The following is a 12976-nucleotide window of genomic DNA, read 5'->3' on the forward strand; positions in this document are numbered from 1 at the left end:
TGATGTTTTCAGTAGAGTATCAGGAACAAGGCTTCTTTGTGAAGGTGGTGTTTCAGCAGACTCTGAGCAAAGTGAGTTCATGTGACTATCAGAGAGGAGACTATTTGAAATATAAGAAACCCCCGCGCTCACCGCGGGCAGCAGCCACAAGCGCGCCTGCCCTCCCGCCGCCCTCGCGCAGGAGGCTGCGGCTGCAGGACGCTGACTTCTGTCCCACTTCCCCACCTGCCCCTATCTCCCTGGGCAAGAAGGTTAAGAGAACTGCTCCCTCCGAAGGTTAGCTGCCCTGCCTGGCAGCCCCCAAGGACAAGGCCCTCTCCAAGGACACCATCTCTGAGCTCCAGTCATGTCTGCAGCGGGCACGGGTGCTGGGGGCACAGGCCCAGGCACTGAGGGCCAGTGCTCAGAAGGACGCTAAGGAAACTAGCACGTGGGCAGCTGAGGGATCTGCAGAGCAACTATGTGGCGAGAAGGCACCTGCCTACCAGCGCTTCCATGCCCTAGCTCAGCCTGGGCCCCCAGGCCTTGTGCTGCCCTGCAAGTACCAGGTGCTGGCTGAGATGTTCTGCAGCATGGACACCATTGTGGGCATGCTCTACAACCGCTCTGAGACTGTGACTTTTGCCAAGGTCAAGCAGGCTGTCCAGGACATGATGCGCACGTGCTCTGAGGAGCGCAACGTGGGCCAGATCAAAACTTTGTGCCCTGAGTCCTACCGCTTTCGCCAGGAGCGCAACATCCCCACCTTCAAGGATGGCGTGAAAAGATCCCATTACCAGCTCACCATTGAGCCTGTGCTGGACTCAGAGGCTGGCAGTGCCCCCAGCTCACAGCCTCGCGCCTTCTGCAGCGCGGGCAGCTCTTCAGCAGGAATCTGGTGGAGCGAGTCAAGGAGCACCACAGGGCTTTCCTGGCCTCCTTGAGCCCCCCAATGGCTGTGCCTGAGGACCAACTGACTCGATGGCACCCACGCTTCAATGTGGATGGTGTGCCTGACATTGAGCCAGCCGAGCTGCCCCAGCCACCCAGCACAGAGAGACTCACCACTGCCCAGGAGGTGCTGGCCTGGCCGGAAGCCTGATGTCACTCAGGATAGAGAAGGCCTTGAGTGACATGGCCCTGCGCTCAGCTGAGCCCAGCAGCCCAGGGCCCCCCAGCCCTGTACTGCGGGCCACCCCAGCAGCCACCCCTCCAAGTGCCCTGAAGGGTGTGTCCCAGGCCCTCTTGGAGCGGATCCGGGCCAAAGAGGCCCAGAAGCAGTTGGCACAGATGACACGGCACCCGGAGCAGGAACTGCCCCTGCAGCGACTGGTGCGGCTACCTGAGCTGGCCCGAGTGTTGCGTGGTGTTTTTGTGTCTAAGCGCAAGCCAGCACTCACCATGGACGTGGCCTGCAACAGGATGCCTGGCAGCTGCCGAGTTGCCCTGAGCCCAGGGGAGATGGAGCAGCATGTGCTGCTCCTTGCTGAGTTGCTGCCAGACTGGCTCAGCCTGCACCGCATCTGCACTGACACCTACATCAAGCTGGACAAAGCCACTGACCTGACCAGCATTGCAGCAGGGCTGGCCCATCAGGCTCGTGCAGAGGGGCTGTGAGCCATGGACAACCAAGCCTTTCGTTCCACTAATTGGATGGACTTTGGATCTTCCTCCCAGGGTGCCTGCCCCCTGCCCTGCCCATCATATACCGCACATGGGTTGCAGGCTGTGTGGCCTCTGGCCATGTGGAGAGTGGGTCCACTCCAGGGATCTCTGAGTGGGCTCTGTCTTGGCTGCTGGGGTGGGGAAGTCACTTCCAGCCCCTGTGGGTGTATCAGGGAAGTGGTCTGGGGCAGCTGGCCTTTGCTGCCACCCAGAGTGTGTCTCTGTGGCTGAGAGGGCAGTGTCCCCCCAGATGTCCATGTCCTAGCCTGCTGAGCTATGATCTCTTACAGCAGAGGGGACACTCACACAAAGGCTTGCTGGGTGTCCCACCTTGAGCTGCTGAAGTGTGCTCAAGGTCCTGCTTAAAGCTAGGATCAAGGTCCACATGTTCCATAGGCCAGCTGAGAGCTGTGTCCTCCCAGGGCACTTTCTACCTTGCTTGATGGAGCCTCTTTACAAAAGAAATCTAATGTACAAAGATGAGGTTCTGAGAACATGAAATCAGACTTCCCTTTGAAGAATGAAGAGAATTTTGATTTTCTAGATTTTGAGGTAAAATACCTTGTAAAATTAAGCTTTTTAAAAGTATCTCGCCAGGAAGATCTTTTTTGCTTACTTTGAGGTTAACTTCCAAATTCCCAAGGCTTTGGAGTTTCCAGTCTTGTTCGCTTTTTGTCATGTAAGATTTGAATAAAAGTTTGCTGCTGAAAAAAAAGAAATATAAGAAACAGCAAATGAAAAGTATCTGAACCAGAGACAAGCTTGAAGAACACCAAGAGATAGTAAAAAGACAAATGTGACTGGAAGTAAAGGGAGAAAGAGAAAGGCGAGATGAGATTGGAGACGCACAAGAAATGAGATACTAAAGTCTCACAGACCATATAGTGAGAAATTCTGATTTTGTTTTGAATGATGGGAAGCTATTTGAAGTTTTTTAGTGGGTATTGGCATGTTCATGGTTTCTTATATTTTGATCTTATTTTTCTACTATTCTTTTGAGAGGTAATATACAGTGAAATTCTTATGATAGACAGTAGATATTCAGTAAATCTTTTCTTCACTTTCCATTCATTTTTTGTTTTGTTTTTACATGATTTAGATATTTCCTAAAAATTTTAAGCAGAAATCAGCCAGTATTGATTGCATAAGTTAAACTATAAACTGGACAAATAAGTGTACAACTGATATAAATTCAATCTTGATTTTTATGAAAGAGATGGTTTGGCTGACTTATATATTGTCAAATGTGTAGTTGTGTTGTATTAACATTTTGAAAAAGATGTTATTTTTATCGAAGCAAATTGTTTTGTTTTTATTACTTAATGGAGATGTTAATTTGATTGAAGCAACTAAGGAAATGAAGACAATGCCAACCCTTTCTCCTCCTATAATTAATTGTGTTAAGTTTTTCCTATGTTTTTTTGGTGAGTGAAGATTGAGTCATATATGATAGCAAAGGGAAGAAGGTAGACTTGAATTACATTAGGCAATTTTATATTAGAATAAAGGACAAAGGTGTTTTTTAAAATGCACACTTCAATACCAGTTGTTACCTTTTTGCAGTAGAACTAATGGAGGTACAGGTTACTGTGGAAATGCTGATTTGGTATTGTGATTTTTAGTTCTGCCTGACAAATATCACATAGCATAGTAACAATGGGTTTTTGTACCACTAATAACTATAATTAGTTATGGAAAAAATTTGAAATAATAAAGCTTATGAAGTATTTAGAATATTAACCATGTCTATAAATACTGTACTTAATTATTTTTAAGTTTACAAATGAAGTAACTAAGTTATTACATTTTTTAGAACAAGTAATATCATTGATAGGTAATTTAGAGATGTTAAATATTTTCACGAAGAGACAGTGAAAGCTCCATTATATTTCTTCTTATTATTTTGAAAGGCATTAGTCAAGGATAAGGGTCAATAAAGTTTTTCTTTAATAGGCAAGATGGTAAATAGGGTTGGCTTTCTGTTTCAGCTTTTTGCTCTGCTATTTTGACACAAAAGCAGCCATATACAACATGTAAATGAACTTTATCCCATAGCTTATTAATCCCTAGATTTAGGATATCTAAATGGTACATATTTTAATGGCAAATACCTAAATTTTACTCTTCCCTTATTTACTAGTTTCCCTTAAAATGTCTTCTAGGCCTCAGGAGAAGTAGCTAGTTGGAAATAGTTGGAAGAGGAAAAATAGTAATTTTTCTTTCTTTATTTTTTTTAAATTTTTATTTGTTATTTTTAGTTATATATGACAGTAGAATGTATTTTGACACATCATATGTACCTGGAGTATAACTTCTCATTCTTGTGGTTGTACATGATGTGGACTTAAACTGGTCATGTACTCATGTATAAACATAGGAAAGTTATGTCCAATTCATTCTACTGTCTTTTCCATTCCCATCCCTCTTTCCTTCCCTTCCCCACACTTCCCCCTGCCAATCCAGTGAACCTCCACTTTCTCTTCCCCCATATAAGTCAGCACCTGCACATGAGAGAGAACATTTGGCCTTTGTTTTTTTTTGGGATTGCCTTATTTCAGTTAGAATGTTGGTCTACAGTTCCATCCATTTACTGGCAAATGCCATAATTTCATTCTTCTTTATGGCTGAGTAATAATCCATTGTGTATATATACCACATTTTCTTTATTTATTCACCTGTTGAAGGACACCTATGTTGGTTCCATAGCTTGGCTATGGTGAATTGAGCTGCTGTCAATATTAATGTGGCTGCATCACTGTAGTATGTTGATTTTAATCATTTGGGTATATACTGATGAGTGGGATAACTGGCTCAAATGGTGGTTCGATTCCCAGTTTTCTGAGGAATCTCTGTTCAGCTTTTCAGAGTGGTTGCACCAATTTGCAGTCCCACCAGCAGTGTACGAGTGTATCTTTTTCCCCACATTCTCTCCATTGTTTATTGTTTCTTGTATTCTTAATAAGTGCCATTATGACTGGAGTGAGGTAAATTTTCAATGTAGTTGTAATTTGCATTTTTTTAGTCACAAGTGATGTTGCACATTTTTTCATATATATGTTGACTGATATATTTCTTCTGTGAAGCATCTGTACAGTTCCATTGTCCATTTATTGATTGGGTTATTTAGTTTTTGGTGTTGTTTTGAGCTCTTTCTATGTCCTGGAAATTAATGCTCTATCTGAGGTGCTGTGGCAAAGATTTTCTCCCATTCTGTAGGCTCTTTTCATGTGCCTAATTGTTTCCTTTGCTGTGAAGAAACTTTTTTAGTTTCAAACCATCCCATTTATTGATTCTTGATTTTACTTCTTGTACTTTATGACTCTTGTCAAGGAATTTGGTTCCTAAGCTGACAAAATGGAGAATTGGGCCTGCTTTTTCTTCTAGAAGGCCCAGGGTCTTTGGTCTAATGCCAAGGTCCTTGATCCACTTTGAGTTGAGTTTTGTGCAGGGGTAGAGATAGAGGTCTAATTTCATTTTGTTACATATGGATTTCCAGTTTTCCCAGAACCATTTGTTGAAGAGGCTATCTTTTCTCCAGTGTATGTTTATGACGCCCTTTGTCTAGTATGAGATAACTGTATTTATGTGGGCTTGTCTCTGTGTCTTTTATTCCTTAGTATAAGTCTTTGTCTGTTTTGGTGCCAATACCATGCTGTTTTTGTTACTATAACTCTGTAATATAATTTAAGATCTTGTATTGTGATGCTTTTTTTCAGTTTTACTTTTCTTGTTGAAGATTGCTTTGGCTATTCTGGGTCTTTTATTTTTCCAAGTGAGTTTCATGATTGCTTTTTCGATTTCAATGAAGAATGTCATTAGAATCTTCATAGGAGTTGCATTAAATCTGAATAGCGTTTTTGATAGTATGGCTATTTTTACAATATTAATTCTACCTAGCCAAGAACATGGGAGATCTTTCTGTCTTCTAAGTCTTCCTCAATTTATTTCTTTAAAGTTCTATAGTTTTCATTGTAGAGGTCTTTTACCTCTTTTATTAGATTGATTCCCAAATATTTTATGTTTTTTGAGGCTATTGTGAATGGAATAGTTTTCCTAATTTCTCTCAGTTGATTCATCACTGATGCATAGGAATGCAATTGATTTATGGGTGTTAATTTTATATCCTGCTACTTAGCTGAATTCATCTATGAATTCTAGAATTTAAATATAGAATCATGTCATCGGCAAATAGGGATAATTTAATTCTTCTTTTCCTATCTGTATCCCTTTAGTTTCTGTTTTCAAATGTCTCTGATTAGATTCCAGGGCTGTGTTGAACAGAGATGGTGAAAGAGGGCATCTATTGAGATAATCATGTGATTCTTGTCTTTAAGTCTATTGAAGTGATGATTTATGTTTATTGATTTCCTTATGTTGAACCCTTGGATGAACCCCACTTTATTATGGTGCACTATCTGTTTAATATGTTTTTGTATGTAATTTTCCAGTATTTTTATTAAGAATTTTTGCATCTAAGTTCATCTGGGATATGGGTCTGAAATTTCCTTTACTTGTTGTGTCTTTGTCTGTTATTGGTATTAGATACTAGCTTCATAGAGTGAGTTTGGAAGGGTTTCCTCCATTTCTGTTTCATGGAGTAATTTGAGGAGGTTTGGTTTTAATTCTTTGAAGGTATGGTAGAACTTGGCTGAGAATCCATTTGGTCCTGGGCTTTTCTTTCTTGGTAGGCTTTTGATGGTGTCTTTAATTTCATTGCTTGAAATTGATGTGTTTAAATTTTCTATGTCCTGATTCAATTTGAGTAGGTCATATGTCTCTAGAAATTTGTTGATGTCCTCAAGATTTTCTATTTTATTAGAATATTAATTTTCAAAATAGTTTCTGGTTATCGTCTATATTTCAGTAGTATCTGTTTTGATATTTCCTTTTTAATCACTAATTTTAGTAATTTGAGTTTTTTCTTTCTTTCTCTTCATTAATTTGGCTAAGGGTTTATCAATTTTATTTATTTTTTTCAAAGAACCAGTGTTTTGTTCTGTCAATTTTCTGAATTATTTATTTTGTTTCAATTTAAATTATTTTAGCTCTGATTTTAGTTATTTTCTGTCTTCTACTGCTTTTAGTGATTTGTTCTTCTTTTTCTAGGGCTTTGAGATGTAAAATTAGGGCATTTATTTGTTGACTTTCCATTCTTTTAATGAGTGAGCTCAAGGCAATGAACTTTCCTCTTAGCACTGCTTTCATAGTGTCCCAGAGAGTTTGATATGTTGTATTGCTATTCTTATTTACCTATAAAAGTGTTTTTTTAATTTCCTTCCTAATTTCTTTTGCTATCCATTTATCATTCAGTAGCGTATTTAGTCTCCAGATGTTAGAATAGATTCTATTTTTATTTTATCATTGATTTCTAATTTTATTCCATTATGATCTGATAGAATACAAGGTATTATCTCAGTTTTTTTGTATTTGTTGAAAGTTGCTTTGTGGCCGAAGATATGGTCTATTTTAGAGAAGGATCTGTGTGCTGCTAAGAAGAAAGTGTGTTCAGTCATTGATGGATGAAATATTCTGTATATGTCTGTTAAGTCTAAATTACTAATTATACTTTTTAGTTCTATAGCTTCTTGATTTAATTTTTATCTAGAGGATCTATTCAGTGTTGAGAGACGTTGTGTTAAAGTCACCCAGTATTATTGTGTTGTGGTCTTTTTCATTCTTGAAGTTGAGAAGGGTTTGCTTAATGTATGTAGATGCTCCATGCTGGGGTCATAAATATTTACAATTGTCATGTTTTGTTGATATATAATTCCCTTTAACAGTATAAAATGTCCTTTCTTATCACTTCTGATTAACTTTGGCTTGAAGTCCACTTTACCTGATATGATAGAAACCCTTGCTTGTTTACCGAGATCCATGTGAATGATATATCCCATCTTTTTACCTTTAGTCTGTGGATGTCTTTGCCTATGAGGTGAGTCTCATGGAGACAGCATATTGTTGGATCTTGTTTTTAGATCCAATCTACCAGTCTATGTCTTTTTTTTTTTTAAGATTTTTTTTTCTAAGATGGACACAATATCTTTATTTATTTTATTTATTTTTATGTGGTGCTGAGAGTTGAACCCAGTGCCTAACCTGTGCGAGGCAAGCTCTCTACTGCTGAACTTATAACCCGACTCAGGTTATAGAAAGAGAGAACCATAGTGCTTGGCTGATAGCAGAAGAAAACAGACAGAGATTAAAGGGAAACAGATAAGTGAGAGAAAAAAAAATATATATATAAAAATATAAAGTAAAAATTTTTAAAATTAAAATTAAGAAAAAAACAAAACAAGACTGAAATATACTAACAAACTTCTTAGTTGTCAAAATACTGATTCATGAAAAATAACTTGTTTCAAAAATGATAGACATGAGAAAAGAAAAAAATATGAATATGTATAAATGTCCATGAACCATTAGGTCCACAATTAAGCAGAGAAAAGAAAAAAAAAATCCTAATGAAAAGTTAAAAAGTTGTTTCTGTTGGAGTTCAAAAATTTCTCAGCTTCTCTTCTCAGTGGTTAGGTGGGGCTGTCTGGAGTATGAGTGTGTGGTTGCTAGGGTGAGAGAGGTAATCCCATGGGGAACTCCTGGAAGTGAGGTTTAGGTTTAGGTAGGCCCCAGTCTCTTCACCAGTTGGATGCCAGTTGGTCTGAAGATTTAAAATCATACACCTCTAGGCCCACCAATTTCTGGTCCATGCTAGAAGATTACACCCCAGGGATCTCCCCTGAGTTCTATTTGTGTGGTTGAGGAGCCAATTCTTAGTTCACTATCTCACCTGTATAATCTAAGTTTCCTGGTCTTAGGTTCAATCTACAAGTCAATCTCTCCTGCACCTACTCTTTCAAATTTCTGGCCAGGTGTGCCTCTCCTGGCCAGTCCTGCAAGCAGCCAGATAGGAGGGGGAGAGAGAGCCATTTGGGTTTCAAGGACCAGTTATCACTTGTGTAAACCTCTCTTCATGTTTGATTTTCTCCTAGTTGTTTAGGCATACTCTGTGTCTTGAGTATGAGTTTGATAGGCCTATATTTTAGGCTGGACTAGGGTTTGTCAGGAATCATCTCTCTCAGCTGCTGGTCCCCATGCCGTGGTTGCAAAATGGTTCCTTCTTCTGTCCTCTGCATGCTACTGGGAGAGATTTGGTTTCTTTCCCATACAAGGCTATTGTGCAGCATTACTTTCAGTTTAGTTGGGCTGTGTTTTTGATTTCTAAATCTCTGTACTCAGATATTTCCTAGTCCTCCTAAAAATGTGCGTTTTTTAAATTTCTGTATCCCTTCACTGTGCTCATTGAGGGACTGCTATGGTAATGCCTCAGTAGCAGCTGTGGCACTGGAGATTTTGTCCTTATTTTATTGTATCCAATCTCCTAAGTCCTCTATCTGCTTTTGAGTGTCCAATATTAAATTCCAGTAAAGTCCCCCACTTATTGTTTTGTTTTTTGTTCACCCACCTTTCTGAGAAGCTGCCTGTTTAATTGATTTTATGCCATAGAGTAGCCTGGAAAGTGACCTACTCAATTTTGCCATCTTCAACAAATATTAGTTGATCTCATTCAATGTGTGTTCTCTTACTGCTGATATCATGAGGAAACATGCTCCTTGCTTTTGGAGCTTATAGGCTTTTGAAGGAAAAGAAAAATAGATAATTACAAAAAACTAATTCTGTAATTATGAAAGTGCAAATTTCTGTGAAAGATAAGGACAAAGTCTTTTGAGAGCAATACCAGAGATCTACTTTAAACTAAGAGACAGGAAAGAGTTCATGTTAGACAATAAGTCTGATATTCCCTCTGGTATGTATTCAAACATATCCAGTTGTCTTTTGCTGTTGGTGTATATTTTACTTTTTATTGATATCTTATATTGATTCATTTGATTTTTACTATCCACTTTTTTCTTGCAACTCTTTAATTCAGGTTATATTCAGTCTTTCCAATTGTATTTTTACAACTTTAATAATGTCTCTTACTTATAATGAGGTCAAGAAGGCACCTGATGCCAAATATGAACTTGATTTTACTTGTTTTAATAGGGAATTATTTTTTTAATACTTTCTATATTTCTTGGTTTTTACAAAAATATTCTACATAATTAATGAAAGAAAGGAACAGTAAGAAATATCCAGAAAAAGAAGGGAATATTCATCTATTTTCTTACAATATATATACCAGTGTATTTATTATGATTTTCTACATATATTAAACATATATTATCTTCCTTTGAAATAATAGAATCAAGAATTTAATATTTTGGGAAGGGACCTTACTAATATTGCTTAACCTTCCACATTTTACAAGTGAGGAAACTGAGACTCCAAGAGAATCAAAGGGCTTATGCAATACCAAGTGACTTTCCTAATTCCCGATCTAATGCGTTGCAAAAGGCAGCACCAGAGCTTCAATTTTTAACTCCCAGGCCAGCTTTTGTCATTAAATAGTACTGCCTTTCAAATGACTCATGTTAATGGATAGTTGTTGATTACCACCTAGATTTAATTGTCTTTGTCTAATTTGCATGTGTCATTTATTGGTATTGGGAATAATAATTTGTTCTTTCTTAAAATACATTGTATTGACTTCAACATTGTTTAAATATAAACTCTTCCATTTAAAATTTAAGACGTCAGTGTTTCCTTGGCAACATAAACTCTGCCACATTTTCATGAGATCTATATACATCTTTCCTCATTAATTTTGTTTGCACTGTGGGCAGTAATTTTGTCCTTTTTGTATGACAAAGCATTAAAAATGGGCTGGAGGGAGGAAAAACAGAAGGTACAAGAGAAGACTAGTAAGGGAGAAGAAAATTTACCTGATTCCTTCACAGGTAATTAGGATTTTACCTTAAATTTTCAGATGATTTTATCATCTAATAACAGAAGTTTGTATTTCTATTGATAGTTGTATTATTCCTGTGTTACACTTCTTTTTAGGGTTTAATATATTTTCTGATGGAAGTAAACTTTAAAATACCCATTGCATACTTCCAGAATACACAGTAGAACTTAATTTTTTACTGTTTTATTTTCAGCAAACTGTAGCATTAATAAAAAAATCTTGAGAGATTAACTGACATACCTTTATTAAAAATTTGATTAGAATAAGATAAAGGATATTGAAATTGCCAACTTCTTGTAACACCCTTTGGTCATTTTAGTTTTCATGGTAGACATTTCGATTCTCATAGACATTTTGTAGATACAGGGTGAAATTAGATTTGGAAGAAGCTAATCCAAGCATGTGAAATCATGTCTATTTTCTTCTGACATCCCCTAAAGGAAATTTGAAATTTGTGTGTCAAAAAATGGGAGAGGTGATATTTTGCTTTTATATGGGACTGAAAAAGATGTTGGCATTAATCCATTCCAAGCTGCTTAACTAAACAGTTTATTTTTCTGAAACTCATTTGATGGGTGCAGCAAGTGGGAGAGAGGTAGGAACGCCAGAGAATTAATTTACTTAACATTCTTTAGTTCAGAGTCAGTTTTGTTTTTAACCATAACAACTATTAAGATTTTAACCACTTTAAATATACAGTTCAGTGGCATGAATACTTTCACAGTGTTGTACAAACAGCAGTATGATCCATTTCCAGAACTTTTTTCATTATCTTAAACAGATGTTCTATACCCATTAACAGTGCCTCCCCTTCTCATACTCTTTCTCTTTTCTCCTTCTCTCTGAGTCTTTATGAATTTCCACCTTCTAGGTAATTTACATAAGTACAATCATGTACACTACTTGTCATTTTGTATCTGACTTTTGTCTCTTAGCATGTCTTTAGTTCATTCATGTTATATTATGTGTCAGAATTTCATTCCTTATTAAGAATGAATTATATTTTTTCTCATTTATTAATTGATATACATTTGGGTTGTTTCCACCTTTTAGCTACCGTGAATAGTGCTGTGAACATTGTTATCGTACAGGTATCTGAGTCTCTGCTTTCAGTATTGAGGGGTATTATATCTAGACATGGAATTCTAAATCAAATGGTAGTTCTGCTTAACTTTGAGGAACCACCACAGTTTTCCATAGAGGCTGTATAATTTTACATTCTTAGGAGCAATGCACAAGGGTTCCAGTTTCTCTACATTCTCCTCAGTATTTTTTCTTCTCCTCCTTCTTCACAAAAGAAAATAAAATAGCAATATTAATGGGTGAGGTCCCAGTTCTTAATTAATTACTTTAATATTTTAACCATTTTAATTATACAATTCAATGGCATAAATACATTCATAGTGTTATACGAATAGCAGTATGATCCATTTCCAGAACTTTTTTCATTATCTTCAACAGATGTTCTATACTCATTAATATTGCCTCCTCTCACAATATTAATGTGGTGAGGTCCCAGTTCTTCACTATGGTGAGGTTTTATAAGGACCACTGGACAGTTCTCTCAGATTTTGACCTAAATTTAAATTATTTTTAATTGAATATACTGATTTAATAGTTTTTTTCCATTTTTCTCTTTAAGGAAAAAAGGGTAAAGCATCATATGAAATTTATATTTCATTAGCAAATTCATCTTTTTTTCCAATGAATTTGAGGATTTGGAGTTTGAAAGATAATTTTAGAGTTTTGATTAAAACTTGATTTAAAAGCAGTGTCATAAACTTAAAATGCTTTGATAAGAATTAGGCTATAGTTAGTAATCTCTGTGTAATACTGCAATATTAATTACATAAGTTTGTTTCACACCATTGTTTCTACATAATGATGCTAAAAAAAGTCTTCAGTTTTCATTTAAGGATCATATTAGTATTTGATTTTTTTCTAACATGCAAATAAATTTGTTAAATTTTAGGGTTTTTTAAAATTTAGATTTCAGAATGGGAAAACAAGTTACTTTTTAAGATTAGAAGATATTTAATATTTTTGTATGCTTAATATTTATGTTATTTCACCAACTTCTTCTATTTCTAGAACTGAATTTAGAAACTGATGAAACAGATTATTAGTAATATTTTATGTTAAGTCTCCAGTTCATGTAGATGGTTATTGGTAGTGAACACAGAATAACTCCGTACAACGTCATCTGAATTCCTCGGGGAAAAGGTGTCTTAACCTTGGTACTTTTGACATTTTGGGCTGGCTAACTATTATGGAAGAACTATCTGTGTAGGCTGTTTAGCAGCATCTACCCAGTCAATACCAGTAGCAATCTCTCCTGCCCCAAATGTCTCCAAACATTGCCAGATATCCCCAGGTTGGGGAGTGGCTTGGTCACAAAATTGCCCTTATTTGAGAACACTCTACTGGGAGTATCTGGGAAAACATATTAACAACTACCATTTTTTGAGGACTTGTTCTATGCCAGAC

At 37.1% G+C, this 12976-nt stretch overlaps 1 protein-coding gene and 1 pseudogene across 2 annotated transcripts in view; both read left to right on the forward strand.

Annotated features, from left to right (window-relative positions):
* Cwf19l2 (CWF19 like cell cycle control factor 2) overlaps positions 1-12976 on the forward strand; it is a 92767-nt gene that overhangs the window by 53699 nt on the left and 26092 nt on the right. The gene's annotated exons all lie outside the window — the stretch shown is intronic.
* On the forward strand, positions 3-1596 carry LOC143392093 (DNA replication factor Cdt1 pseudogene; annotated as a pseudogene).

Source organism: Callospermophilus lateralis, chromosome 2 (assembly GCF_048772815.1).
Source record: "Callospermophilus lateralis isolate mCalLat2 chromosome 2, mCalLat2.hap1, whole genome shotgun sequence".
In the NCBI taxonomy this organism is placed as follows: Eukaryota; Metazoa; Chordata; class Mammalia; order Rodentia; family Sciuridae; genus Callospermophilus; species Callospermophilus lateralis.